Here is a 26,875-nt window from a genome sequence, read left to right as displayed (position 1 = left end):
CATTTTGAGTTCCTGCATTGTCTAAGCCAAGTGATAATATGTCTACATGATTTGTATTATATCTACTATGTTGGGGAAATGTATTTCCATGTTTAAGTTTCTCTATTTAGATATATTTGACTTTATTTGTTTTAAACCTCTACTGTGAATATATTTGACCTATTGGCAATTCATTTGTTATTGCAGACTGCCAGAAACACTGAGCATTGAGGTCAAATAAACCTGCAGACTTCAACAGGAAATGGAGTGAAAGCCTCCTTCTCTTCCTACCTGTATCCTGACCGATCCACCATCTTGTTGGCTGTAAAGACCTAAAAGAACTAGCCCTCTAACCTACTCCTCCCTAACAATATCTGTCCCTGAAAATAACAGAAAATGCCAGTGAAACTGAAGTTATTTATGTTCTAAATAAGATGTTCTTTCAATTTCATATCTACATTTTACAGCCTGTCAGCCTTTATCTAGGAATTTTATTCTGTGAGGAGATTATTCTGCTTCTGCTTCTTTGAAGATTATGTTTTATAATCATCTTCAGCTTAAAGAAATGTTGCAACCAAAATCTTTGGCTTTCCTCTCAGGAGACCGAGAGGAGCAGCATAGAGTCCAGCGGGAACTTCAATGGAGGATCAGGGCGGCAAAAAAGAATTATGGGAAGAAGATGGAGGAGCAGGTGGCACAGAACAACCATAGGTGGATATGGAGAAGAACCACCCGATTTGGAACATGCCTGCTTTCACCACAGAGGACTTTGACACGCTTCAACAAAAAATGGCTGAAACTCCACCGACTTACAGTGAATTATAATGTAAACGGCATGCATGGAAATGAAACAACCCTGCCTGTGATTCCGAACGGTGACCACCAGTCAAGCAACATGCCGAACAAACAGTCCCCAGAGGAGAACGACAATCACTGGACCACTCTGGGTGCAAGGCCAAAGGATCAACGAACCCCACACCTAGACAAAGAGAACTGGCCGATACTACAGAGAGATGTCCCAGGACAAGTGAAACAACAACAGGCTGTTCTCACAACAAATGATAGGAGTAGGCCTGCTGGAAATGTTGGAATTCCGTTACTAAACAGATTTGCTCCACTCCAAGATGTGACCCAGGAGGATGATAAGTCCAAAGTTATGTCAACAATCTTCGCTCTAAGCTATCAGAGAAAAGACATGCCACAGGGCCAAGGACCCTGATATTATGCAATGGATCTGTAATTGGGATTAAACATTCCTGTAACAAGAAAAACACAGAGGTGTTGATTTATAACCCTTTGAACTGTGGCCTAGTGTCTGATATATCAGACATCCTTCCAAGGATCTTGAAAGAACGCCTGACCCTGGAAAAACTCATAATACAAGCTGAAGCCCTGGGCGACGCCACCCAAAAAAAATCAGAAGTATTGAAAGAGGATTACATACATCTGTTGAACTTAGTTGATGGCCTAAATGTCAAGGGGTTTCTCAGCGGCCCTCATGCGCCCATTAATTGTGAAGACGAGATTTTTTTCCAGAGTTCTGATGCTAAACAAATGGCTGGAAAAAACATGCAAACAAACAGCTGTAACCTTCATAGACAACTTTAACATCTTTTGGGAGAGGAGACATCTGTTTAACAAAGATGGTTTCTCTCTAAATAGGTCAAGTGCAAAATGCAACATCTTCTATTCTGTGAACCATGCATCATCAGCTTTGTCCCAAAACAAATGATAAGCCCAGTACAGCCCGAGCAAGCCAAGATAAAGATGTTTGTATGTCACTTGAACGCAGCCTTCTCTCTCCTGACTAGTATTATACATGTTATATAAGTTCATGAAAGTTGCACTATTTTGGCATTTGAGAGCCAAAACTCGGTTTAAAAGAGATTATTTAATTATTAATGTAATTTTACTGTCTTACTGTTGTACTAATACTATACACGTTAGAATTTCACGAATATTGCACTATTTTGGCCTTTGAGAGCCAAAAGTTTATTCAACTACTGTCACCCATTCCAGGTAGGCAATAAAAAGTTCTACTACCCTAAGTAGTGTGCAGTTCTTCATATACACACACACACACACACACATCAATTTCAAACAGATGGTATCGGTATCGGCGAATACCGCACAGCCAGGTATCGGGTATCGTATCGGGGCCAAAAAATGGCATCGGCGCAACACTAGTCATAACTAGAATTAAAGAACTGAAAGCTAAAATACTCTTATCCCAAGAAATCTACTTAACTTAAGACAATGTAATCGAAGGTAGGAAGACATGGCCAGGCCAGTTCTTTTCAGCCTCACTTAACTCACATTCTCATGGGGTTATAACAATGATACACAATTCTGTGATCTTCCATTTGATTAGGGTCAATGAAGACAGGCAGAGTAGATACTTTATCATTCAGTGTGAAATTCCTTCAGTAAAAGCTAACTTTAGTTAACCTATATGGGCCAAACAAGGATAATCTCCTTGTTTGATAATCTCCTACACTTCTTCTTAACTATGACCAGGTTACCAGGCAATTTCCTTATGGATGGAGATTTTAACTGTACTCTACAACCTGATTTACAACCAATTAACAATTTCCTGCTATTCAGGTACATATATGACATTCTGTAGAAACGACAATTTTTTGGTTTGACCTCTTGATATCAAAAGTTTCACATTGTTATAATAGTATTACAGATTATGCTTCAATTGTTTTGAGAATTAACTGGTCAATTTTTTTGTTGATCTTTGTAAAAGGCAGCTTCATCAGTTCTGTCTTAAAGATCAGAGAAAACCCTGAGACCTGATAATACCTCTATTGAAATTAATGTCACACAGTTTAAGCAATTTACATAAGAGTCACCTTGTCTCCATTTAAAGCTGCAACTCCTATTAACTTTCTATTATTAATTTATTTTACTAATTTTGATCAAGAGTTTTCAAAGAGTGCTAACATTTACTGACCTTGGTGAGTCTTGAAGCACAGCAGTGATGTCAGAACTAGGAAAAGGACAGACAGGTTATAGTTTCAGGTTTGATTTTCACAAAGACATCAGACACATAAACAGAATATCTGTATATAGATGTTCACCAACAGCTTCCTGTTCATTTCACACCAATACGGACACCTGCCTACCTGCTTTAAAACTGTTGGCTGTTATATAATCATAATCCTGACTTGTAAAATGTATTTAACTTACCCAGCAGACACAGTAAGGATGTTTCCATTGTCATCTTGACACAAATCATCTAAAACTGCAGTGAATTGGTTTCTTCTTTAATGAGCCTCTAACCATTGTCTGTAAACACGCCTGCTGTGGTTTCCTCTGGCTGGCACCCATGCAACATCCATGTCTGTCTAGCTTCAAATGGGGTACATACAGTAGAATGATTTCAACATAAATGCATTAAAACAATACCAACAGGTGCTTGGCCTGGAAATATGCATACACTGATTAGAAAGTGATTAGTGGATTTGTGTGTCCATCATGGTCAGCAGGCCAGAGTTAAACCAGAACCAGCACATGAACACATGGACTGAAGGTTACAAAACTCAGACTGTGTGCGTCAGAGTTGGGTAGCTAAGAGGAAGTGGCTCAGTTTTGCTTGAGCAGGTCTCTGCAGTATTTTCTGCTGCCACAGAGGCTGTGGTAGGAAACCTATAGCTCTGACCTAATTCTGCAGTGCCAGCTGTATCTGTACAAATTAGATTTTCTGTTCAGTTCTGTTCATTCTTGCTTTCCCCTTCATGTGCTTTTAATGTGCCTCAAGCCGCTCCCAATGAAGAAATATTTTAAATTATTTTTTGTTCAACCTCGCAATGCTTTTAATCATTTCTTACAGTAAGTCTTTTCACTTTTCTTTCGCTTCCTTTAACAGAACAAAGGAAATGATAAGACAGCCTCAGCTGTTCTGATGAACACTGAGTTTGACAAACATCAGCTGGCGTCTCAGTTCAGACCAGAACCGGACTGATCTGCAGGAACCAGTAACTTTCTGGACCAACTTTACATGAAAGTGGAGGACCAGCAGCTTCTGACTGATGCTCAGCTGCTGCAGGTCTGTCTGGGTGATAAACAGCAGGTGGCGCTGTAACATGATCTGTCTCAGAATAAAGAAGTAAAAACCAGACTTATTTACTTTTTAAGCTTTGGGCTTCTTCCGGATATCCTTAATCACAGCACCCAGCTCCTCTTCCTTGGCCTTTCATGTGTTGTGCCAGGATATTCAGACCATGATGAGGGAATGAATGAAGTCAGACTGAATTCTGAACATGTACCATAAAGGAGGGGCCCTTCCCAGCAGGGTTCCATGCTACAAAACCACTCCCCACATACCAAAGGTCAGAGCACTTCTGACCAGACCTTCATACCACTTCTTCCTGGAGCACTCCAGGACAAAGCTACTTCTTCACCATTCCCTTCTCCCTGAAACAAAGGAGGAAAGAGGGGCTGGCTTGAGGAAAGCTAGCATCATGCGGGTCTCAAAGCCCCAAAAGCCCACAAGCTGAACACAAAGTTCTGTGAAACTCATCTGCCTGCTTTAATGGAGTGACAACAGCGAAAACTTCTCGTCCTCTGCGGAGCCGAGGACATGAATCCGGAGTTTCATCACCCAGATCGAAGCTAAGTTGAACTCTGACTTCTGCGAACCAGCTGCAAAATACAGAATACCAAAACAGCTTTGTTAATTTTTGTCAGCTGTTGCAGGAAAGTGGACTCGAGACGACGCGGATCGGATGCCTTACCTCACCAGACAAGCTGAGAGATCAGAGAACGCTGCCTGGAGGATGTCGGCCCAAGCTGCCCCGATCACGCTGTCGGCTAGCCCATAGCTGCATGGCCGCATGTCTGCAAGATACGCTTTCTACTTCAGCAGGGTGGAGAATCCCTGGGATCTGCTGACTATAGCTGGCACTCCATCCATGGCAAAGGTGATGATTATCATCACTGGCCATAAGAAGGTTTTGGTTGCTACGCTCTCTGGATCGGAGTGGGGAAACTGGAGCGGAGAATGGACACCCTGAATTACAGGCTGGCTATATTCACTAATCCAATTTTAGCTGCACTGAGGGAGATTAAGCAGGAAATCCGGAGTGTTCCCCAGAACCAAATGGTTCTTAACAAGCTCCCAGCTTCTCAAAGTGGTGTGTACGTGTAAAAGTGGCCACATCTTGTTGTTCCTGTACAACCACAAATGATGCTGATAAGGGGTTATTGTGATTAAGCAATTGTGAAGTTAACAACACTAAGGGATGGCACAGACAAAGATTAGGTAACAGAGGACTAATTGAGCTGGGCTTGTAGGTAGACTCTTTTCCCCTTTCATTCACCATTTACCGGATTTAACTTAGGTAAAAAAAAACAATTTTCTTCTACGACCGCTCCAATCTGGACAAGTTTGTTTGAAATGATTTTAAGCCTGACATCCACGCTGTATTGAGGCTTAATGTATTTTGGTGCTTATTGGCTAATATATTCATGATGGTTAGAGTTTTCACCAAGGGTCTCTTTTACTTTGACTTTGTTTGCAAGTCTCAGCTAGCTAGGCTAGCTGCTCTAGCAGGCTGCTAAAAATAAGCACAACAAGCTTTGACTCTTACGTACCATCATAAAATATCCGTGAATACACATACATGCCAGGATATGGCGTTGAAAGTGAGGTTTGGTCGTCTCATGGCTGCTATTCAGAGTCCATTTGGCATCTCTTTGTTACTTCAGAGATCAGAGCTCCTTGGCTTTGATTCCATGTTGGTGAACTATAAAATCTCAACCGAGATTGAGACTGAATTGTTTTTTCCGAAGCAATGGTGTGAATTAGTGAGCCAGTTAATGACACGTCTGCACTATGTGTTTAACTTTAAATACAAAAGAACAGTCTATAAAAGCAGAGATGAAGGCAGTTTCCTGATGCCCAGTTTTTCCACAAAGCAGTACTGATGAGTCCCCGCTTCTGTACAACTCCCGTCTGACTGGTTATTATGCCGTGCCTTTTTTGCAATTGCTGAAGCTGAGACATTACAAAAATACCCTATTCTTTAATATCATAGGGTGGCTCAGTGAATTGAAATTTTACCTTTCTCAAGTGAAAAACAGATCTTGATGAGAAACATTTGAAGCTAGAGGTGGGAATGCCCAGGCCAGCAACAACACTTGCAATATTTAAGGCAAAGGTTTAAGAATACATGGGGGATCTTAAGACCCTTCTGAAAATGGCTGTGCCCCCCTTATTCCAACCCTTCCCGAGTGCAGCATCGTTAATGATTATAGATGACCACATGTTTTATGGTTGCTTGTTTATCTGAGCCAAATCGCTCTTTCTGCTTTCATGTCTATCAAAGTGGCCCTGGATCTGTGCCACACATTTGGTAGGAAAAAAGCCGTCCCATGGACCTGTAGCTCCTTTATTGTACAATTTGATCAGTCGGACTACAAACTGTGTGTTACTCAGGCTGCTGGCCAGCCACTAGCTGCGAGTCACAGGTGACAAAATGGACCTTTATCATACCTACCTGCTCCACCATAACCTGACATTGATTCAAAAGGAAAAGAAGGCTGGAAAAAAGGTTATTTGCGCACACACATGCGGTCACACACAGGCTGGAATGGACTGGCGGTTCATGGCTGTCAGTCTGCTGCATGCATTACTCAAACAGGCCACAATAAAAGGAAGCAGCTCATTTGAGAGCAGAGATTGTCTGTGTGCACACAGGAAGAGGTGGCGTAACTCTGGCTGAAGTCAGCATACAAACCGAATGCTGCTGAGCCAGCATGGACTGATAGTAAGTTACAGTTAATCACTTAAAAAACGGTCAAAAGTTTCGATATGGTCACATATTGACAATAAAACGTTTTGATTATTTTATTCACCCAGCAAGAAATGAGGTGAGGTTTTAATGTAATAAGCATTCAGTTTTGCCAAGTCGACTTATTGTAAGCAACTTTGGCCTTCTTTTTTTCTAAAGTCATGTGTTTGTTTCTTAAACTGAAGAATTATCCTTATTTGAGCACTCCTACCTCCTACGGCCTCCTACACGCCTCCTGATGTATTGGCCTGTCTCTTGGTAGCGCCTCCATGCTTTGGACACTACACTGACGGACACAGCAAACCTTCATGCCACCATCTGTACATATAGTAAATGTGTTAGACATTAAATGAACAGCTATTGTGAATAATCAGAGCTCCCCTCTCTCTGCTCTGTGTTGTTTTCTCTCCTGCAGGTCAGAGCTGAACCAGGAGACAACGTCATTCTGACATATAGAGCAGCTGAGAACAAAGATATAGTTGTAGAGTGGAGGAGAACTGATCTGGAGTCATGGTCAATATGTACTTTGTACAGTTGGATTAATCCAACTGTACTTTGTACATCCTTTCAGGACCGGGTGGATCTGCTGGACGTGGAGAATAGAGACGTGTCTTTGGTTCTGAAGAACATGAAGACTGATGATACAGGAAGATATGAGTGTCGAGTCGTTCAGGAAGGAAATAATCGCAGGAAGAGATCTCATCTGGGTGGGCACCCTATCAGGTCCATTAACCTGAGAGTTGAAGCAGGTGAGTCTGTCTGTGGATCAGAAGCTCCTGCAGCTTCCTGGTAGTTGATGGAAGAGAGAAACAGATCAGATGTTAGATGATGGAGATGGACAGAAAGACTTCAATGAATCCTGGTTTTCATTTCTGACAGAACCATCCTAGAACTGAACAATTTGACAGTTTTCTTCCAGAAAGTCCAACAGAAATGTAGAACGTCATCCAGCTGCTTTGATTTAGTTCAAGAAGGATCAGATGCTGCTTTGCTGCTGCTGCTAAAATCATCTATTATTACAGTTCTACTGATGTGCTCTAAGACATTTATTTATTATTGAAGACATAGAAACAAATGTGGAGAATCAGAAGATAAATGAGGGCTGGCAGTGACTCTGTTTAAAATCAGTCTCCATGTCATTCCAGTCATTTAGCAATCAGCTGATTTCAGGTAAAGATGCTGAAATCAATGCAGAATAAAGTCTATTTCAGTCCCCAGTAGTCAGACATCAGATATGTAGAGCAGCATCATGTGATCTGCTCCTGGCCAGCACCAAGATGGACTCCTGGCTTTCAGAGAACAGCTACTGGATCAGAGGGTTGTTGCTGTTCTGGAGCAGAACAGCAACAATCCTCCAGAACTTTCCTCAGGATCCTGTTAAAGGTGGAGAAAGATTTCTACCATCAAGCTGTTTAGTCACTTTAAGCAACATGACAAGCTGCAGAGCTGCACTACAAGGTCACCTTCAAGAACTGCTGCTATGGTCTGCTGCTGTCTACAACATTTAATCTAGTGGACCTTCAGAGGAGGGAGCGTAATAGAAAGGTGGAGGAAACAGAGCTGGAGATGCTGATGAGACTCTGGAGGAAGCAGCTGCTCTGAGATCAGAGATCAGTAGATGATGAGGGACAGCAGCTTCTCTATCGTCTCCTAGCTGAAAGATCAGACTAACTCCTGATGCTCTTCTGCAGGAAACAAGGAGGAACAGAAAGTGTATAGAGGGATCAAGGATGAAATAAAGGAGGATGGAGGGAGCTGGACTGGACTGATAGTTGGTCTCTCAGTTTTTGCTGTTGTGGTTCTTCTGGTTGCTGTATTTCTTTACTGTAGAAGGCAGAGAAATTCTTCACAAGGATCTAACCCATCTCCAACACCAGAAATGGAATAATCCAATATGAAAAATTAAATCGACCTGATTGTTTTTCTCTCCTCCGGTCAAACATTTATACAGTTCTGAGTATAAAACTAGTGATAACAAATGTAAGAAATGCTCAGAATTAGGTGAAGGTTTTCATTTAAATGTTTAAGTTGTTTTCTGTTTTTTTTTATATTTTGTTCCCAGAACTAAGAGGAACTTTTTTATTTTTATTTTTTACCATGAAGAACATAGATGTGTGCAGTTCTCAGCCAAATGAATCAGCATTTCTGTCACGTTCTGGTTTATGTTTAAGGTATTTTGCCCTCCTTCTTAGGTTCTCTGGTTGCTTTGAGTTTTGTCTTGTCTAGGTTCTTGTTTACTGTTAGTTTATCCTGTTTTGTCATCAGTTTTAGTCTTAGCTTTATTTTCTGTTTTAGGTTTGTACTTCAGGGTTGTTTTGTTCTTTATTAGATCGTGTGTAGTTTGTTTCTGTCCACTTGTCTTGTCAGCTATTTAGATTTGTCTGCTCTGTTCTTGTTTTGAGCCTCAGCACTGATGTCTGGTCTAATTACTTGTTCTGCACACCTGCCTAACTCCACCCCTGCTGCAATCACTTCTCACCGGTTTCACCTGCTTCCACCTCCATATAAACTGTTGAGACCAGACATCAGTGCCAGGTCGTCTGTTTTAATATGGGTGAGTCTCCTCCTGCAAGTTTGTTTGTTGGTTTGCTTTTGGATTTTTGACCCCTTGTTCCCCAGAGATCTGAGCCACCCTGTTTCTGTCTGTTCCTGCCTTGCCTGCCCAACTGGACTGTTTGTTTCTCTGCCCTTTTTGGTTTTTGGATTTTGTTAATAAATATTATTTTACCGAACCTCTGCTGGTCTAGTTGAATTCTGGGTCCTCTGCTCTGATTCATGACAGAACGACCTGGCCTTTCATAGGACCCATCGCCAGACCAGCACGTTCACTTTTTTGTTGTTTTTTTCCCCTGCCTTTTTTTTTTTCTTCTATGATGAGCCTGCTGCGGCCCTGGAGCTCTTTCCCCTGCAGAGCTAATGTGCAGAGGGTCTCTTTTGAGGGTTCCAGGCTGGCGTTTTGTCCCCCTGGTGTTGGTCCAAGACGCCACCTCCAAGGGAGGAGCGCTCTGCCGCAGCCGTCCCACCGCCGCAAACGCCGGCGAGCGGTTGGTCTGGCTGGCGCCTCGGCTCCTGTCACGGAGGGGTTACCGCCAGCGGGTGACGTGGAGGCCCAGGAGGGTCTGCCGCCAGCGGGCGCCGAGGAGACCCAGGAGGGTCTGCCGCCAGCGGGCGCCGAGGAGACCCAGGAGGGTCCGCCGCCAGCGGGCGCCGAGGAGACCCAGGAGGGTCCGCCGCCAGCGGGCGACGAAGGGGTCCAGGAGGAACCGCTTCCGCCCAAGCCCCAAGAAGGGGTCCTGGAGGACCCGCCCTCGATTTCGGCTCCAGTACCGGCTCCCCGCAGCTTTAAAGCACAGCCTCCAGTGCCGGCTCCCCGCAGCTTTAAAGCAGAGCATCCAGTGCCGGCTCCCCTCACCTTTAAAGCAGAGCATCCAGTGCCGGCTCCCCGCACCTTTAAAGCAGAGCATCCATTGCCGGCTCCCCGCACCTTTAAAGCAGAGCATCCATTGCCGGCTCCCCGCACCTTTAAAGCAGAGCATCCAGTGCCTGTTTCCCGCAGCTTTAAGACTAAGTCTCCTGTGCCTGCTCCCAGCAGCTTTAAGACTCAGTCTCCTGTGCCAGCTCCTCGTAGCTTTAACGCACCGTCTCCAGTGCCGGCTCCCCATAGCTTTAAGGCACCGTCTCCAGTGCCAGCTCCCCGTAGCTTTAAGGCACTGTCTCCAGTGCCAGCTCCTCGCAGCTTTAAAGCACTGCCGCCCGTAGCCTGTAGCCAGGCCCTGCCCGTAGCCTGTAGCCAGGCCCTGCCCGTAGCCTGTAGCCAGGCCCTGCCCGTAGCCTGTAGCCAGGCCCTGCCCGTAGCCATTAGCCAGGCCCTGCCGCCCGTAGCCATTAGCCAGGCGCCGCCGCCCGTAGCCATTAGCCAGGCGCCGCCGCCCGTAGCCATTAGCCAGGCTCCCCCTTTAGTCGCCTGTAGCCAGGCGCCCCCTTTAGTCGCCTGTAGCCAGGCTCTCTCCTTAGTCGCCTGTAGCCAGGCGCCCCCCTCAGCCTGTAGTTTGGCGCCTCCTGTAGCCTTTAGTCCGGCGCCAGGGTCTGTTTTCTCCCTCTCCAGGCGAAGGCCTCCGAGGGCTCTGCTCCGCCGAAGGCCTCCGAAAGCCCTGCTCCGCCGCCGTCGTCCGGGATGCCCACCAGAGAACCTGACACGCCGGGGCCGTCGACCGGGACGCCCGCCGGAGAACCTGACACGCCGGGGCCGTCGACCGGGACGCCCGCCGGAGAACCTGACACGCCGGGAGAACCTGACAAGCCGGGGCCGTCGTCCGGGACGCCCGCCGGAGAACCTGACAAGCCGGGGCCGTCGTCCGGGACGTCCGCCGGAGAACCTGACTCATCGGGGTCGTCCTTCAGGATGCCCATCAGACTCTTGTTTTTTGTTTTTTGACTTTCGCCCGGTTTGGGTTGTTTTTGTTTTGACTCTGGCCCTCGGTCCAGTACCTCCCTCCACCCACCCGGTCTAGTCTGTCTTGTTTTAGGGAGTCTGGAATCCGCCCTTAAGGGAGGGGCTCTGTCACGTTCTGGTTTATGTTTAAGGTATTTTGCCCTCCTTCCTTAGGTTCTCTGGTTGCTTTGAGTTTTGTCTTGTCTAGGTTCTTGTTTACTGTTAGTTTATCCTGTTTTGTCATCAGTTTTAGTCTTAGCTTTATTTTCTGTTTTAGGTTTGTACTTCAGGGTTGTTTTGTTCTTTATTAGATCGTGTGTAGTTTGTTTCTGTCCACTTGTCTTGTCAGCTATTTAGATTTGTCTGCTCTGTTCTTGTTTTGAGCCTCAGCACTGATGTCTGGTCTAATTACTTGTTCTGCACACCTGCCTAACTCCACCCCTGCTGCAATCACTTCTCACCGGTTTCACCTGCTTCCACCTCCATATAAACTGTTGAGACCAGACATCAGTGCCAGGTCGTCTGTTTGAGTATGGGTGAGTCTCCTCCTGCAAGTTTGTTTGTTGGTTTGCTTTTGGATTTTTGACCCCTTGTTCCCCAGAGATCTGAGCCACCCTGTTTCTGTCTGTTCCTGCCTTGCCTGCCCAACTGGACTGTTTGTTTCTCTGCCCTTTTTGGTTTTTGGATTTTGTTAATAAATATTATTTTACCAAACCTCTGCTGGTCTAGTTGAATTCTGGGTCCTCTGCTCTGATTCATGACAATTTCTGTTAAGGATTAAGGAACTCTGCAGGTTATTGCTGATCAGATAGTATCTTAGGACAGAGACTCCGGTCAGAGCGTATGGGCACAGAGAGACTTTAATGACCTTAATGATGGACTGGATAAAGGAAAATCTGTTGAAGAATCTGGAAATATGTGTGGTCAAAAGGAACAAATATGAAGAATGACCTTAAAGAATTCTACAGTATAATATTTGACCATATGGTATGCTACAAAGCAGGCTAAAATTCCAAACAAATATGTATTAACTACTCTAATTTACTAATCAGGTAATTAAAATTCTTCTGAGACTAAGATGTAAAAGATTATATCGTCTCTACCGTCCTCTAGTGGTCAAACTAGGTATGTGCAGCAACAAGAGACGCGACACAATACATGCCCTGAGAGTCAGGTGAAACATTACTGCCTAATGCAAACAATGGAACAAGCATATGCATGAAATAACGTTGGATATATCAAACAAAGCTATAGTCAGTGCATAGAGGAGAAGGTTTGCACTACAGGATGAAACAAGGGTAGCAATTAGCTTCGTGTGACACTATTAAATGCAACCATAGAGCAGGCAGACAAACAGAACATACAAAACACAGAGCTAGCTTACTGTCTATTTTAACACAAACTATAGTGCTAGAGGTGACAATAAACTTACTTTTTAGTAGTGAAGGTGAGAACAAGATGCACTGAACCACTTAAGCTAATTTCTTCAGCAAAGTGTTAATTTCTAAAAGCTTTTTTTGCACATGAAACCACCTACTGGCCTAATTACAGTCAGCAATATGATCTGTGATGTTTGCCTGTGTTTACTCTTTAGGACCCTTGAAAATTATAATTTATAAATATTTACCAGTAATTTCACTTATGATTATCACATGTTTATAATAAAATGTTTCTCAACATGTTCTGTGTGTAATTTTTCTAAGAAAAGCTCCAGGTCTGGCCGGCATGGCTTAAAAAACATGTCTCTACTTTTTTTAACAATATATACAACTTACGATTTTAATCAATTGTTTTTCTTTAAAACATTTAAAAACAAGGAAATCATTCAAATAAACTTTGTTATTTGACACAAAAATATTAACAAACCAAGAGGAATTTCCCTTTTGTACTTGAAGTGCAAATCTTAAAAAGGGATAAATAAATAAAAGGTTCTGCTTGAACAAAGATGAACGTAACTATTGTGATTAATACCTTGCATTTTTACAAAACTCACAGCAGCTGCCTGTGCCTGTAAGACAGCACTGAGGGAATAATGTTGAGTCTGAACCTGATAAAGCTACTTAAAATACTGATTTTAAATGTTTAGAGATCTCGTGCAGCCCCATACCAAAGAGTTTGGAAGTTTACTACAAAAATCAGTAAATAGTGATCCTGGATTAAAATATTGTTTAACAGAGATATTTTATGCTGACACAAACATTATATAATATTTCGAATGTGTGTGTAAACATTCACACGCTTCAGCTGACAGCAGGAAAGTCTGGTAGCTTTGAGTTCTCCAGCCTTTGTGTCTGCTTTTTCTGCTCAGTCATCAGGAGAGATGTCAACTCTGTGCCCGACTGATAAAGTATAGGTGAAGTCTACATAATCATAATTCAAATTCAGTAAATTTTCATTTTAATAAAACACATAATTTACATGTAGTCTCATTTACAGCTACTACTTTATGAAGTTCTCTATGACGTGATTGCCAGGGTACACAGTAAAACCCCTGATGTACTTTGTATTCTAACATGACTTTATGAAATAAAACATGACATTATGAAATAAAACATGACTTCAAACATGTGTCCCTGATGGATTCAGAGGGATGTGGTGGAGACACTGAGCAATCGGGACAGTTATAAACAACTGGAAAAGAGAGAGCCTAGTTTTTTTCTAAAATATATTCTGAAGATTTTGGTAACTGTAATGGGAGTTTTTGGTGGAATTCTAAACAATAGTAACTGAGTTCCCATCTTTACTAAATGAGGAGACGGCAGTGATATAGTTCCAGCACTTTTATTGAGAAACAGAGCAGAGATCACATAGATGGAAAGTAATCGCACCCCACGGTTCCGCTGCGGTTTGCGTCTGCCCTGTCTCTGTCTGTCTCACTTTCCGGCTTCCCCTAATACTGCACCGTGGCCTTGGTTTGAGACATAACAAAGACAGTCTATCATAGACAATAATCATTCTACGCAGCATTCAGCCTTGCACTCAGCAAACAGTGGAACTTATACACAGCCATCATGTCTCCAGGCCTCCTATGTCCGAGTGGTGTGAGGCCATAGTGACTTCAGAATAATAATTCTTATAACATTCCTCTCTTCTTTTTTTTGATGATGGCGTCGTCAGCATCAAGACAAAACAAGATGACCCATCATATGAAAATGTGAACAAAACACAGAGGAACCATTTCTGTACACTCGTAAAGGGGGACCCAGAGGGTTCCCGTGTTGGAACCGGGCAGTGCTGGAACTTTTAGTACAGATCAACATGAATGCTTCATAGAGCTTTAACACACAAGATCAAAGGTTTAGCTTTTGTCTACAATTTAGGGTTCATCTAATTAAGTAAGGCCTGTTTTAGGTACCTATGCGCACATTATTTTAAAATTACATTAGACTAGGTAAGCTAAACCTGTTCAGTAACCAAGGTCGAATCCGTCTACTCTTCCCCACCCTGAATACCCTCCTACTCCTTTCTCCACTCACCCCTCCGATGGACAATAATCCACTACTCCAAACTTACAACACCAGGAGCAAAGGCAGGAGAGGTTCATTGCGGGCAGGGGAAACCCAGAAAAAGCTACCCCCAGGGGGTAGTAAAAACTGGTAAGGCCCCCCCTCTCAGGGAGATCTGCTCTCGGCCAATCTGAGCCAGAAAACCCTCTATTGAATCTAAGTGTTAACATTACCAGCTAATATTAAAGGATCTTTAGAGCCAATCCGATCCTGGTTCTTCCTATATCAAATCAAAAGGTGCATCAACCATTGATCTTTGTGTGTCTGAAGCAAAAAGTTTCCATTTTTTCCATAAACCCATATTGATCAACATGATGCAACATTACAGTGTAGATCTCATAACACAAAAAAAAAAAAAAAATCAAACATGTGAGTCAGTGGAAAAGAGCAGTTAAACAAACAGCAACACAATCTGAGAAGAGTCCTAAATGTCAAGAACGCAAAGTTAAGAAAGCCTTCAGGCCATTCAGGAAGAAAATAATCTAATCGCACTTAGGGTCTCTTCAGGCAACTCCTCCCATTGAAGAATAAGGAATCAGAGTTCTCTGGCTTCTTCCTCCCCCAGTCCTCTTCTTGGTTCCCCCTCTCAGGCTGGACGATTGAGCTGGATGGTAATAAGCGTTCAGTTCTGGATGGGCACTGAGCATTTTATTTTGCATTTCTCTCTAATAAAACATTTTGTCAAGATGGTCTGCAGACACGAGTCCTTGTTTCCACTGGGGAACAGAAACAAGGTGTAAGTAGTGTTCTTATCAAAACCCCCATTCATGTGCCATTTATTAAAACATCCTCCAAGCACTTTCGCATTCAAGATATTTCTGTGCACAATTATTTAGCTCCCAGAGCTCTGCAATTTAATTATTAGTTAAAAGAGTAATCTTTAAGTTCAAATGTATCTGCAGTAAATTCATAATAATTCTTAACAGAATGCTTTTAATGTGTGTCTTAACTGTTGTTGTCTGACAGTTGAAGTTCTCTGCAACATAATTTCATCAACATATTCGTTTCATGTCATTTCCCATTTTATTTTAAAAACCCAACTGAGAAAAAGAAAGCCTTTCCATGTGAAAGCCTTTCCCCTTTTTCTCTCTCTTTTTTTAAAGAAAGAAAGGGAGGTGCTGTTCTGCACGGAGAAGGCAAAATATTTATACCATGCTGTTACTGTTAAAGGATCCCAAGGTTCTACAAATCAAAGCAGTGAGCAAGAGAGAACAGGAGCTTTTGAAAACGTTCTAACATTGTTGAACAACTAAAGCTACTTAAGCAAATCAGAATTAGTTCCCACATTAATCCTAAAATAAAGTAAACCATACATGTGATTATTTGCCATTTTTTATTTAACTGACGATTAAGGACTTTGATTAAGAAGTTCTTGGATGAACGCGTCTCCGCGTTACTACTTGTCTAGGCCTTGGTAATCTGATCTATGTTTTCTGAGTGCCTGGTCAGGAAGGGTTGAGGTTCTCTGAAGCTTCCTGTTTTCAGCAACCCTGAAAACCCATAACCCTTTACAGTCAGCGTTAGGTGTCAGGTAACCTGTGGGACCACCTCGTCGTCTCTCTGGTTCCACCAGCTGTGTCAAGTCCACAACAGCTCCAAACCACAGCAGCTTGTCCTGGGTGCTGTGCCCCAGGGTTCTCCACAACCCCCTGTGTGGAACGTCTCTCATTGTAAGGATCTCACCTTATGTGCCTTTCAAGATGTTCTTTACACAACAGGAGTTCCAATGTGGGGTGTCATTGCAGCTTTGATGTTCCTCAGAGAAAACCTTCATTCATTGATATCACCTTCAAGCTGTTACCCTTTTATCATCACAGCCTCCTAGCAATCCTGACCAGATCCAAAATGTCCCCATAATTTAATCTAATTAAATTAATCTTACTAATATTTACTTACTAATATTTTCTGTATGTAAGACGATAACCATTAAATTATCCTGATCTAAAAGCCCTCCAGGTTAACAGTTATCTAAACTCAGTTTTATGTGTTTTTCTCTTAGGATGTTTAACTGGTTAAAAATAACTATTGAGTTATTTGTTCTAGTCGAGAGATATTAAATCTCCATAAATAGTGTAACCATTTTACACTGGTGCTTTCATCCCAAATATACCCATGTTAGTTAGTAGGATGTGTCATTATGCTAATTTTATTGCAACCTTATCCATTTTATCCAGTAATCTTTCTTTGCGTTATATTGATGCCTGCCAGAGTAGCAGAAATCAGCTTACACTAAGATGTTCATTAAATGAAATGCTATTTAAAAGTTCACATTACTCTACCTATATAGTGAAAACGAATTAATTCATTTATTTAACTGTTGATATAATACCCACTTAAATTATTAAGTTGCTCTATGATTGCATGAAGCTGCTTCTTTAAAATTTTTCCACCTTTACATAATCTTAATGTGTTTCATAATGTGTGTTTTGTTTTAATTGTGTACACCAAAATCTGAAGTGAAATGCATGAATTTGTGTTTGCAGAACTCATCTGTGTTGTTGTCGAAGGTTGTCCGATGCTTCAGTCATAGTCCTTCATTGTCCATTTTCAGTCCAATGTCTGAGTTCAGCAGCACAATATTCTCCTTCCCTTCAAGAGTCCATCCTCCAGTCCTCACGCCTGCAAACAGAATGAATTCTGCCAGCATTTTTTGCCAAAGAAACGCTCCATAGGTTGAAAAGAAATTACAGCAAAACAGTCACAAACATTTTAACTACAGTGTTCCCTCTAACATGACAAACATAAAATAAATAAAAGGATAGAAAAAAATAAAATAAAACTTTGTCTCTGACAAAATAAAACTCAAAACTGGATCAGGCTGAAGTCAATGACATCATCTGTTCTCCTTGTCCAAAGGATCAGCCCCCACGTCACTGCGGCACTGTTTTGGTATTCTCTCGCATCTGAGAATGTCTAAAATGAGATTAATCTCCATGTTAGCACATTCCTATCACATTGACCAGGTTTCTTTGCAAAGAAAAAGAAGTAGAAAGATAGAACTGTTAATAGCAGAAAGCAACAAACATTTTTAAGACACCACCTTTCCCGCTGGAAGATCTCCTGGCATAACTTGGTTAAAACTAAGCATAATTTAATGTCCAAATCTGATTATGACTCCTTACCGCACTGCTAGCACTGTCTTTTCAGAGTCTTCTGTTGGCAGAAAGGTGGTGTCTCCTTTAATCTGAAAGCAATAACTTAGTGAAAAACAAGAGTGTTAATAGCATGCAGTTAAAACCCTGGTCCCCTTAGTGTCACTTTAACGTGATGTTGTTTTGCTGGTCCTGGAAAATTATATCTATTCCTCACCTTTTCTTTGAAACTCTGTTCAAAACACTTCCAAAAGAAAGAAAACAAAAAATAAATACAAAATTGTCTCCCAAGGAGCACAATTATGTCTTTTCCGATATGACATAGGTTTTTGATTTATTACAAACTTTTTTGATATCCTTCTGGTCCTTTGACCATGTGTATTTACTGTAGTAATACTTTATTCATGTATACCTTTTCAATCTAAATTGGTCAAGTGTGAAACTTTAAAGCAATGATTTTTCCCTTTTAGTTTTTTGAACTTCTAGTGTTTCTCTGTAAATATAAGAGTTTTCCCCGTAAGCACATTGAGAAGGTTACCCAAAACAACCCAAGATTAGAATTAGAATTTAACCCTTCAGAAGCTTGCTTTATTTTATTTTTCCCCTCTGACATAGTTTTCATGCCCCAGGCCAGAACACACAGACCCAGCCTTGCCATAACATTCAGATGTTTACATCATGGTCAAATTTGTTTATCATATCTTTTGTCCTGTTTCAGGTTAAACTGTCCCTCTGAGGTTCGCCTCAGCTCAGCATAACTAATAACATCAGATGATTTTGTAACTGATGACGCGTGTAACGTGGCCATCTGATATTTTGACGCTTTTCAAAATTTCTCATTAGTTGCATTCAAATCCCAAGTAAAAAGAAATAAAATAAATGAATAGAAAACCCTTAGGAAAGCAATTCATATTTAGTTCCATACAGTTTGTTCAAAGCACAGTTTTTTCTTACCTATTTAAATAAAAAAAATCATGTATATCTAAACTTCTTTCAACTGGACTGGTTTGTGATGAATCATTATTATTACAAGCAATGAGATCTCAGTAATTTTAAATTACTTTAGGGCTAAAAAACAAGTTATAGGATCTAATTTCATACAGTAAACTCAAGAAGCTTTATGTAAAGCTTATTACCAGTTCCAATTTTCTAACAAAGCTGAAATATTTTCGTTCAAGACATGTTAATCTCACCGTGTATCAATTTAATTTGGCCCGGATATTTAATGTGAAAAAAAAACAACAAACGTTATTGAAGTATCTCTTTTCCTTTACTTTTGTGTTAACATAGTCCATGTTTAAAATGTCATTTTAATTACGGAGCTGCAGTTCTCCCAAAACAAATGAACATTCTGAAACCATGAACATTAATTTTAACCGAATTAATTCACACGGATGAACGTTTAGTTACATACGATAAATACATAGGTACAGTTACATACAAACGATGACATTCAGACAGACAAACACGTGCAGGCCTGCTTTTTCCACTATCTTAAATAGTTCTATGTTTTTTATAATTTTTTTAAAAGTTTATGGCTACGCCGAAAGATGTATTTTCAACGTGTTAAGTTCCCGCTTGGTTTAAAAAGGGGAGAGCGTGCGCTGGCTACGACCCCCTAATGTTTCGTCCACACACGGCTTTACGCTTCAGTCCCCCAAGGACACAACTCTTTGTCTCGCAGAAACCTGGACGCTTACCCATTTTTCAAAGTTATACGTCGCTATTAGCAGTTCAGAAAACTTTTATCCATAACGGAAGTGTCTCTTGTCAGTCCCCCTGTAAACGCTTCCCCGGTGCAACACCCCTTTAGTTCCGTTTCTGTTTTCTGTTTTTATTCATTTTATTAAAGTTTCGCTTTTTTTGTTTTTCTCTTGATTTTATTTTATTATTTAGTAGCAGTACTGGAATAAAATAAAATAATAGTAATAATAATAATAATAACCACTATGTGAGAAATGTCCATGTTTAATCAAATCAGTTCAAATAATTTATGCATGTCATGCTTCTGGGCCCCTACTTTTTCAGCATGAAATTGAACATCTCACCCTGGGGCAAGGCTTGACCCTGAGAAATCTGCCTCTAACCCATTACACGGACTCTTCTGCATCCAGACTTTTTTTTTTACTTTTCATTTATTTTATCCTTTTTTTTTTGTTTTTATTATTATTTTCTACTTGTCCTTAGCACGATCGACCAACTAAAATGAAAGGCCTCACATCTGATGGTCGGCTTTTTGGTATAATGGTCGGGGTCCCCACTTAGCAAAGCTGCGAACGTCTTCGCAACAGTCAAGGACTTAAGCATCCCTGCCGCTTTCATCCACAACACTAGTGGACAGCCTCTTATACAAAACTAAGACAAGAGGACTTTAATTGACCAGCTGCAAACTGCTCAGCCCGGTCACCTGTTCTCCAGGTGAAAATCGCTCTGCCCCTCTTCCTCCCAGCATGAGAGTCCGTATTTCAGCTGAAAACTTATTTTAATTAAATTTTGAATTTTAGTTTAATATTAAAACCTTAGTCGCTGTTCTGTATTGCAATCCTGTTTTATATAGATATAATTAATTATTTCTACCGGCTTTTCAATTCAATTCAATTCAATTTTATTTATATAGCGCCAAATCATGAAACATGTCATCTCAAGGCACTTTACAAAGTCAAGTTCAATCATATTATACAGATTGGTCAAAAATGTCCTATATAAGGAAACCAGTTGATTGCATCAAAGTCCCGACAAGCAGCATTCACTCCTGTGGAAGCGTAGAGCCACAGGAAGAGTCATCTGCATTGTACATGGCTTTGCTGCAATCCCTCATACTGAGCAAGCATGAAGCGACAGTGGGAAGAAAAACCACCCATTAACGGGGAAAAAAAACTCCGGCAGAACCGGGCTCAGTATGAACGGTCATCTGCCTCGACCGACTGGGGTTACAGAAGACAGAACAGAGACACAACAAGAGAAACAAAAAAGCACAGAAGCACACATTGATCTAGTAATCTGTTCTACATTAGATGGTAGTAGCGGGTGAGCCGTCTTCTCTGGATGATGTCACAGTTAACAGAACGCCAGACCAGGTGTACCTACTATGAAGAGAAAAGAGAGAGAACAGAAAGTTAAAGCAGAAATGACAACACATAATGCATAATTGAAGAACAGTAGAACTCAATATAGTGAGTTTTACTTTTTACTACCTTTTAGGTTCTTGAGGTATTCTTTAAATGGAGTTTAAATTTTAAAAGCTTGCAAGCATTTTTGAGCATTTGCATTTGTTTTGAAAAGAGCTGGAAAATAATTCCCTTACCGTCTCATGAAAAAAAGGTTCAGATCTTCGCGCCGACGCCCAGAGACGCTCCGAGACCAGGAGCTCCTCCACGTCCCTTGAAAATCCATTCGGGGTACCAGAGGCCGGATAACCTCTCCGGGCCGGCAAAAGCTGCTCCTGTCCTCGGACTCCCCCGCTCGTCGGTCGGAGATCCTGTTCGTTTACGCCAAATGTTATGGGAGTTTTTGGTAGAATTCTAAACAATAGTAACTGAGTTCCCATCTTTACTAAATGAGGAGACGGCAATGATATAGTTCCAGCACTTTTATTGAGAAACAGAGCAGAGATCACATAGATGGAAAGTAATCGCACCCCACGGTTCCGCTGCGGTTTGCGTCTGCCCTGTCTCTGTCTGTCTCACTTTCCGGCTTCCCCTAATACTGCACCGTGGCCTTGGTTTGAGACATAACAAAGACAGTCTATCATAGACAATAATCATTCTACGCAGCATTCAGCCTTGCACTCGGCAAACAGTGGATTTTATACAGACATCAGGTCTTCAGGCCTCCTATGTCTGAGTGGCGTGAGGTCATAGTGACTTCAGAATAATAATTCTTATAACATAACTGAGTGATATTACAGTTTTTCTCAGTCGCTTTGGTGCATTTCTCACAACACTTTGCACCACTGCTAAGGCATTATTCAAAACAATTAGTGCAAACCGCAAAACATGGTAGATAACATGTAAAAGTGAGTCACTTTCTTAAAATGGAAAATCAATTGCACAAAAGCAGGTCAGTTAATAAAAGATGGGTAGTGATAGAGTTAAGTTTAATAACCCCATTATTCTGGAAAGAAAACCAGCACAAACACAAGTTTTGACTCTTCTCAAAGAAAGAGGGCAGAGGGCCAGAAACGTGAGGCCGTTTTCATCACAGTCTCGGCTCCCATCTGCGCTGGATACCTCTGTCCCTTTGCCTTTATTATCAGACATCAAAGAAGTGGCAGGAGGAGTCAGGAGTTCACAACATGGGGGTTAAGAATCTAAAGAAAAGGCAAGGGGGTTTTACAACATGGGGTTGGCAAACACAGAGGTGTAGGATTAAGATATACAGCAAGACATTCCTTGTCTGGGAGAAACATCTGTTTCTTCCTGTGTGAAGTTAAAACAGTAGAACATTCCTTAATTTAAAGAAAATGATTACATTCACATTTCTTTAACAGGTAGTTCTTCAAAAGCAAAAATTTCTGTCAATGAAAATGTTGTCTAAATGAAAAGTTATGACAGCAGCATCTTTGAAGAATCAAGTCAAATTATTTGAACATGTTTTCATTGTGACAGATTACTCTGAAGTGCTTCCTGATGTAAAGACAGCGTTACTTACACTGCATGGTATTTTGAAAACTAGAATTAAATAAAAATCTAGACACTGAATATGCACTTTCCTTTATACTGTATATTTGCAGATGTTCACAGCATTGTGTAACTGGAAAAAAGAACATTTACATCAACTATAAACTCCCTTTGGCGTACTAAACCTCACAACAGTAGTTTTGAAACTGAAATTCCTGTAAAACTGACAAATCAGTCATGGACCTCTAGACGTTCACGTCTGTCAGGCCACATATTTTCATCTACATCACAGTGAATAGTGCAGAATCCACCCTCTGCAGGACTCTGCTGTGATGTCATCATCACTAGCAGCTAGCAGGGTCATTTGGAGATGTGGACGGCGGTCATTCACCTTCCACTCCAGGAAGAGAAAAACTGGTCAATTGGATTTAGGAATGGAGAATAGGGAGAGAGATACTCCACAAGCCTGCAGTCATGAGCTGCAAACCACTGCCTGACCACAGCAGAGAGGAGGAGGCTTACATTATCCCAAATTAATACATACTTTGTGAGATTGTCACCAGGCTCATCCCTTTCATTCTCAGGGATTATGTCCCTATAAAGAGCATCAAACAGGAGTTGTGTGTTTCGTACAGAACAAGATGGAGAATATGGGAGTAGACGCCGTTTTCTGCATTGGGCTAGGACATCATTGGTTGCTCTCTCTCCAGTGTGATTTCTTCCACGCCGTCTGCTTTTTGTCAGATTTAATTCATCTTCTTCAAGGTATACAAACGTGTTCCCTGGCCTCCAAATTCAGGATACGCTATAATAGAGGGTAAAGGAAAAAATTTTAGTAGAACAGAGCATTTGGCACAACAAATTTCACATTATGCACTATAAATATAGATACAATAACATGTGATACTGTAATATAAGTGCAGTGCATAGCAAAACATAAGTTTTACAGTAAATCATGGAACATATAGCATTGAAGTTTTAGTCTTACACCATTGTTTGCAACCATCAATGTCATGGTTGCAAACTAACTCCACAGTCAAAAGGGGATCTCTTCTAAGTCTTGCGATCCTTGTTGAGGAGCAAAAGAAAAAAAACTTAAACATTCTAACTTTTTACAGTACTGTAATATTCCATAAAAGTAAAAAACAAAACTGGACTTTATTCGTAAGTTTGAAGACGTTTCGCTTCCTCTCCAGGAAGCTTTCTCAATTCAAAAAGTCTGGAGTAATGTGGAGTATCAAGTTTTATACTACTGCCAAACAAAGGCCTTGTAATGGCTTAGATGACATGCAAATTGAACCGAAACAGGTCAACTCCTCTGCAATGAGGAGTTGTTAGGGTCATTGTTGATACAATACTGTAATACAATATTCTTTATTGTTACAGTACTTCACACTATGCCAGACCAAATGCTACAGTTATAGTCATGATTTGTCTACATGACCCCGAACACACACACACACACACATGCACACACACACACGGAGCTTTGTTTTGTGAGTTTTATTAAAGGATGATGAGTTGTGGAAGGAGAGAACCAGAAACTACTGAAGCTAAAACTGGACTCTGTATCACATGTGTATCACATGTGTCCTGCATTGTTTAGTCGATGCAGCTGCAGCAGCAGCGGCTGTCTGGAGCAGCAGCAGAAGCAGCAGCAGCAGGCTGCTCCACTACGCTCCCGTTCACAGGCGCTAGTACTTCTGTGTTTACGCTGCAACGTCGCCGACACCTCCACCCATTTTAACAAGACAAAAACACCAAAATAATCCGTAGTAAACAATGTTTTTTTTAACCTACTGGACGGGCTTGCTCTCTGCTGAGACGCTGTGTGTCTGACACAGCTTTCTGCTGTTGCACAAACGTGTGAACATCCATCCATCCATTTTCTGACCGCTTAATCCCTCATGGCGTCCCGGGGGTTGCTGCTGTCTATGTCCCGATATAAAATAATTGTAGCCGTCCAGTGGTTTCATGCTTCCATGCTCTCTCGTGTGTACTGGCCTGCGTGTTTATAAGGCAGCTGTATATGTCGCGGTACGGAACCCTTGGCCAGCATTTCACAGACTCGCTCCGTCCCTTCAGGCTTTTGCTGTGTGGATCTGGCAATCTGATACCATCAACCATCAACTTACTCTTAAAACGATCTTGTGATACGTTATCTAAAGAAGAAAAATACGTGGAGAACTCGTCATTTTCTCTGTTTGCGTCCGCCGTTGTGTTCGCCTTTTGCCTACCAGTCCGGCGCGCATGCGCGAAAAACCCGTATCAAAACAATAGCAGTGAACTACCCTATTGTGAGGCTTGGAGGTGGATTGAGTCCAGGATGATAGACAACAGGTGTAGGTGATTAAGGGAGAGTGGGATCTGGGCTGGATGGAAGAAGGAAGGTGCTGGAAAATGTTCAGGGTGCAGCAGGCGAAAACTGCATCCTGACAATAGTAAATATTGAAATGCCTGAATACTCGACATTATAATAATCAGTTTCATCAGATTGGCATCTTCTTCCTCCACACATCCTCAGCCTTCTTCCACGAGGCTGACCTTCCATTTATTGCAGTTTTGTAGAAACAGTATGCACCTCATGCTGATCCTGTCTCCTGGTGTATGCACACTTGTAAAGTGGGGGTGCATGGGATTAAACTGTGAGTTACTGTGAGGCTTGTCATTGGTGGGAATCACACAACCAAGTGTAAAATAAAGTTCACCTGATAAAACATATTTATGGTCATTTTCTAGGACACATAAAACGTTTGATAATATGTTCAATACTTTTGTGTTCAATGAAAATTATTAGTTCTTTGAACAATGACTATTCAGCTTGTAGAAATATAGTTCATTTTGACAGACATGATAAAAGTGACTTAACAGTGACCAAAAGCAAGTCAAAGGTGATCATTTTGCAGATATTTGTATTTACTCAATTGCTTCATGTCCAAAAGCTTATGCCATTGGATGAAATGAACATGAAACTGCCACTAGGCTGCGCCCAAACGACTAAATGTGGAGGTTTCTCTGTTGAGCAAAATTTAATTCTGGTGTGAGAAATGCACCAAAGTGACAAGAAAAACTGTAATGTAAATATTTTAAACATATTTAAAAATTAAAGAAACTGTAATCCTATTCATAATGTTTTTATTAATGCGGAATACCACACCATACCATACTAACTTTATTTATGAAGCACTTTATACACCGACAGGACAAAAGTGCTGTTCACAATCATAAAATACAATGCAATTATAAAATAGAAAGGATCAAATATACAATAGATATTAGTATACAGCCACAATAAAACAAAGTGAAACCTCCCAGATTGTGCCAAAAGCCAAAGAAAAAAGATGGGTCTTAAGAAGAGACTTAAAAATAGCAAGTAAAGAGGCCTGCCTTATGCTCATAGGCAGATCATTCCATAGCTTAGGAGCTGCCACAGAAAAAGCCCTCTGAGCTTGCACTTTGTCTTTGGGACCCTCAGAATTTACATGGAGCTTTGAATACACAAACTGTTAATTTGTTTTTCCAATGTCTATTTTTCAGAATCAGTAAAGCTTCATATTTTTATTTAAAACTGGATCAAACCATATTTTTTAATGTGCTACATAGACATTCACTCTTCCTTGATATGTTGGTTAACATTAAGTTTGAATGGTCTTGTGCCTCGCTTAATTTCTGTAAATCACACTAAATTTACAGGTCAAACCGTTAGATGGAGCTTGATTATTAAGGGCTTTATACGTTAGAAGAAGAATTTTAAATTCTATTCTTGATTTAACAGGAAGCCAATGAAGGGAAGCTAAAACAGGAGAAATATGATTCCTCTTGTTGATTTTCATCAGAACTCTTGCTGCAGCATTTTGGATCAGTTGAAGGCTTTGAACTGCATTTTTTGGACTTCCTGATAGTAAAGAATTACAATAATCCAGCCTTGAAGTAACAAATGCATGGACTAGTTTTTCAGCATCACTCCTGGACAGAATGTTTCTAATTTAGGCGATATTCCTGAGGTGAAAAAAGGAAACTCTGGAAACCTGTTTAATATGGGATTTAAATGACATGTCTTGGTCAAAAGAATGAGTAAGTTTGTAGTGAATAAGTGGATAACTTTGTAAATGTGTTGAAGGTCTGGTGGAAGCTGATTCCAGAGTCAAGGTGCAGCCAAAGAAAGAGCTCCGTCACGTCTCTTTACTTCAGGAGGATGTTACTCCTAGGACACCTAAATGATGAGATCTGGCTGTAGCTACGAGGCTGAACTACAGTAAACAGGGGAGATCTTTGTTGTTTTTGAATTTCATGAGACTGAAGTCTTTCTAAATAAATTTAAAATCATATTAAAATACAAAATTCACTGTGTTGCACAGCTTGAGGGAAACACTGAGGGTCTGTGTGCTCATCGGCTGTTACCCTGGGAGATGAGGGACTGCAGGGGGCAGTGGAGAGTGGGAGGAAG

The sequence above is a fragment of the Fundulus heteroclitus genome, unplaced genomic scaffold (genome assembly GCF_011125445.2).
Source record: "Fundulus heteroclitus isolate FHET01 unplaced genomic scaffold, MU-UCD_Fhet_4.1 scaffold_103, whole genome shotgun sequence".
Taxonomy (NCBI): domain Eukaryota; kingdom Metazoa; phylum Chordata; class Actinopteri; order Cyprinodontiformes; family Fundulidae; genus Fundulus; species Fundulus heteroclitus.
The sequence above is the reverse complement of the archived record's forward strand: the minus strand, read 5'-3'. Positions refer to the sequence as shown.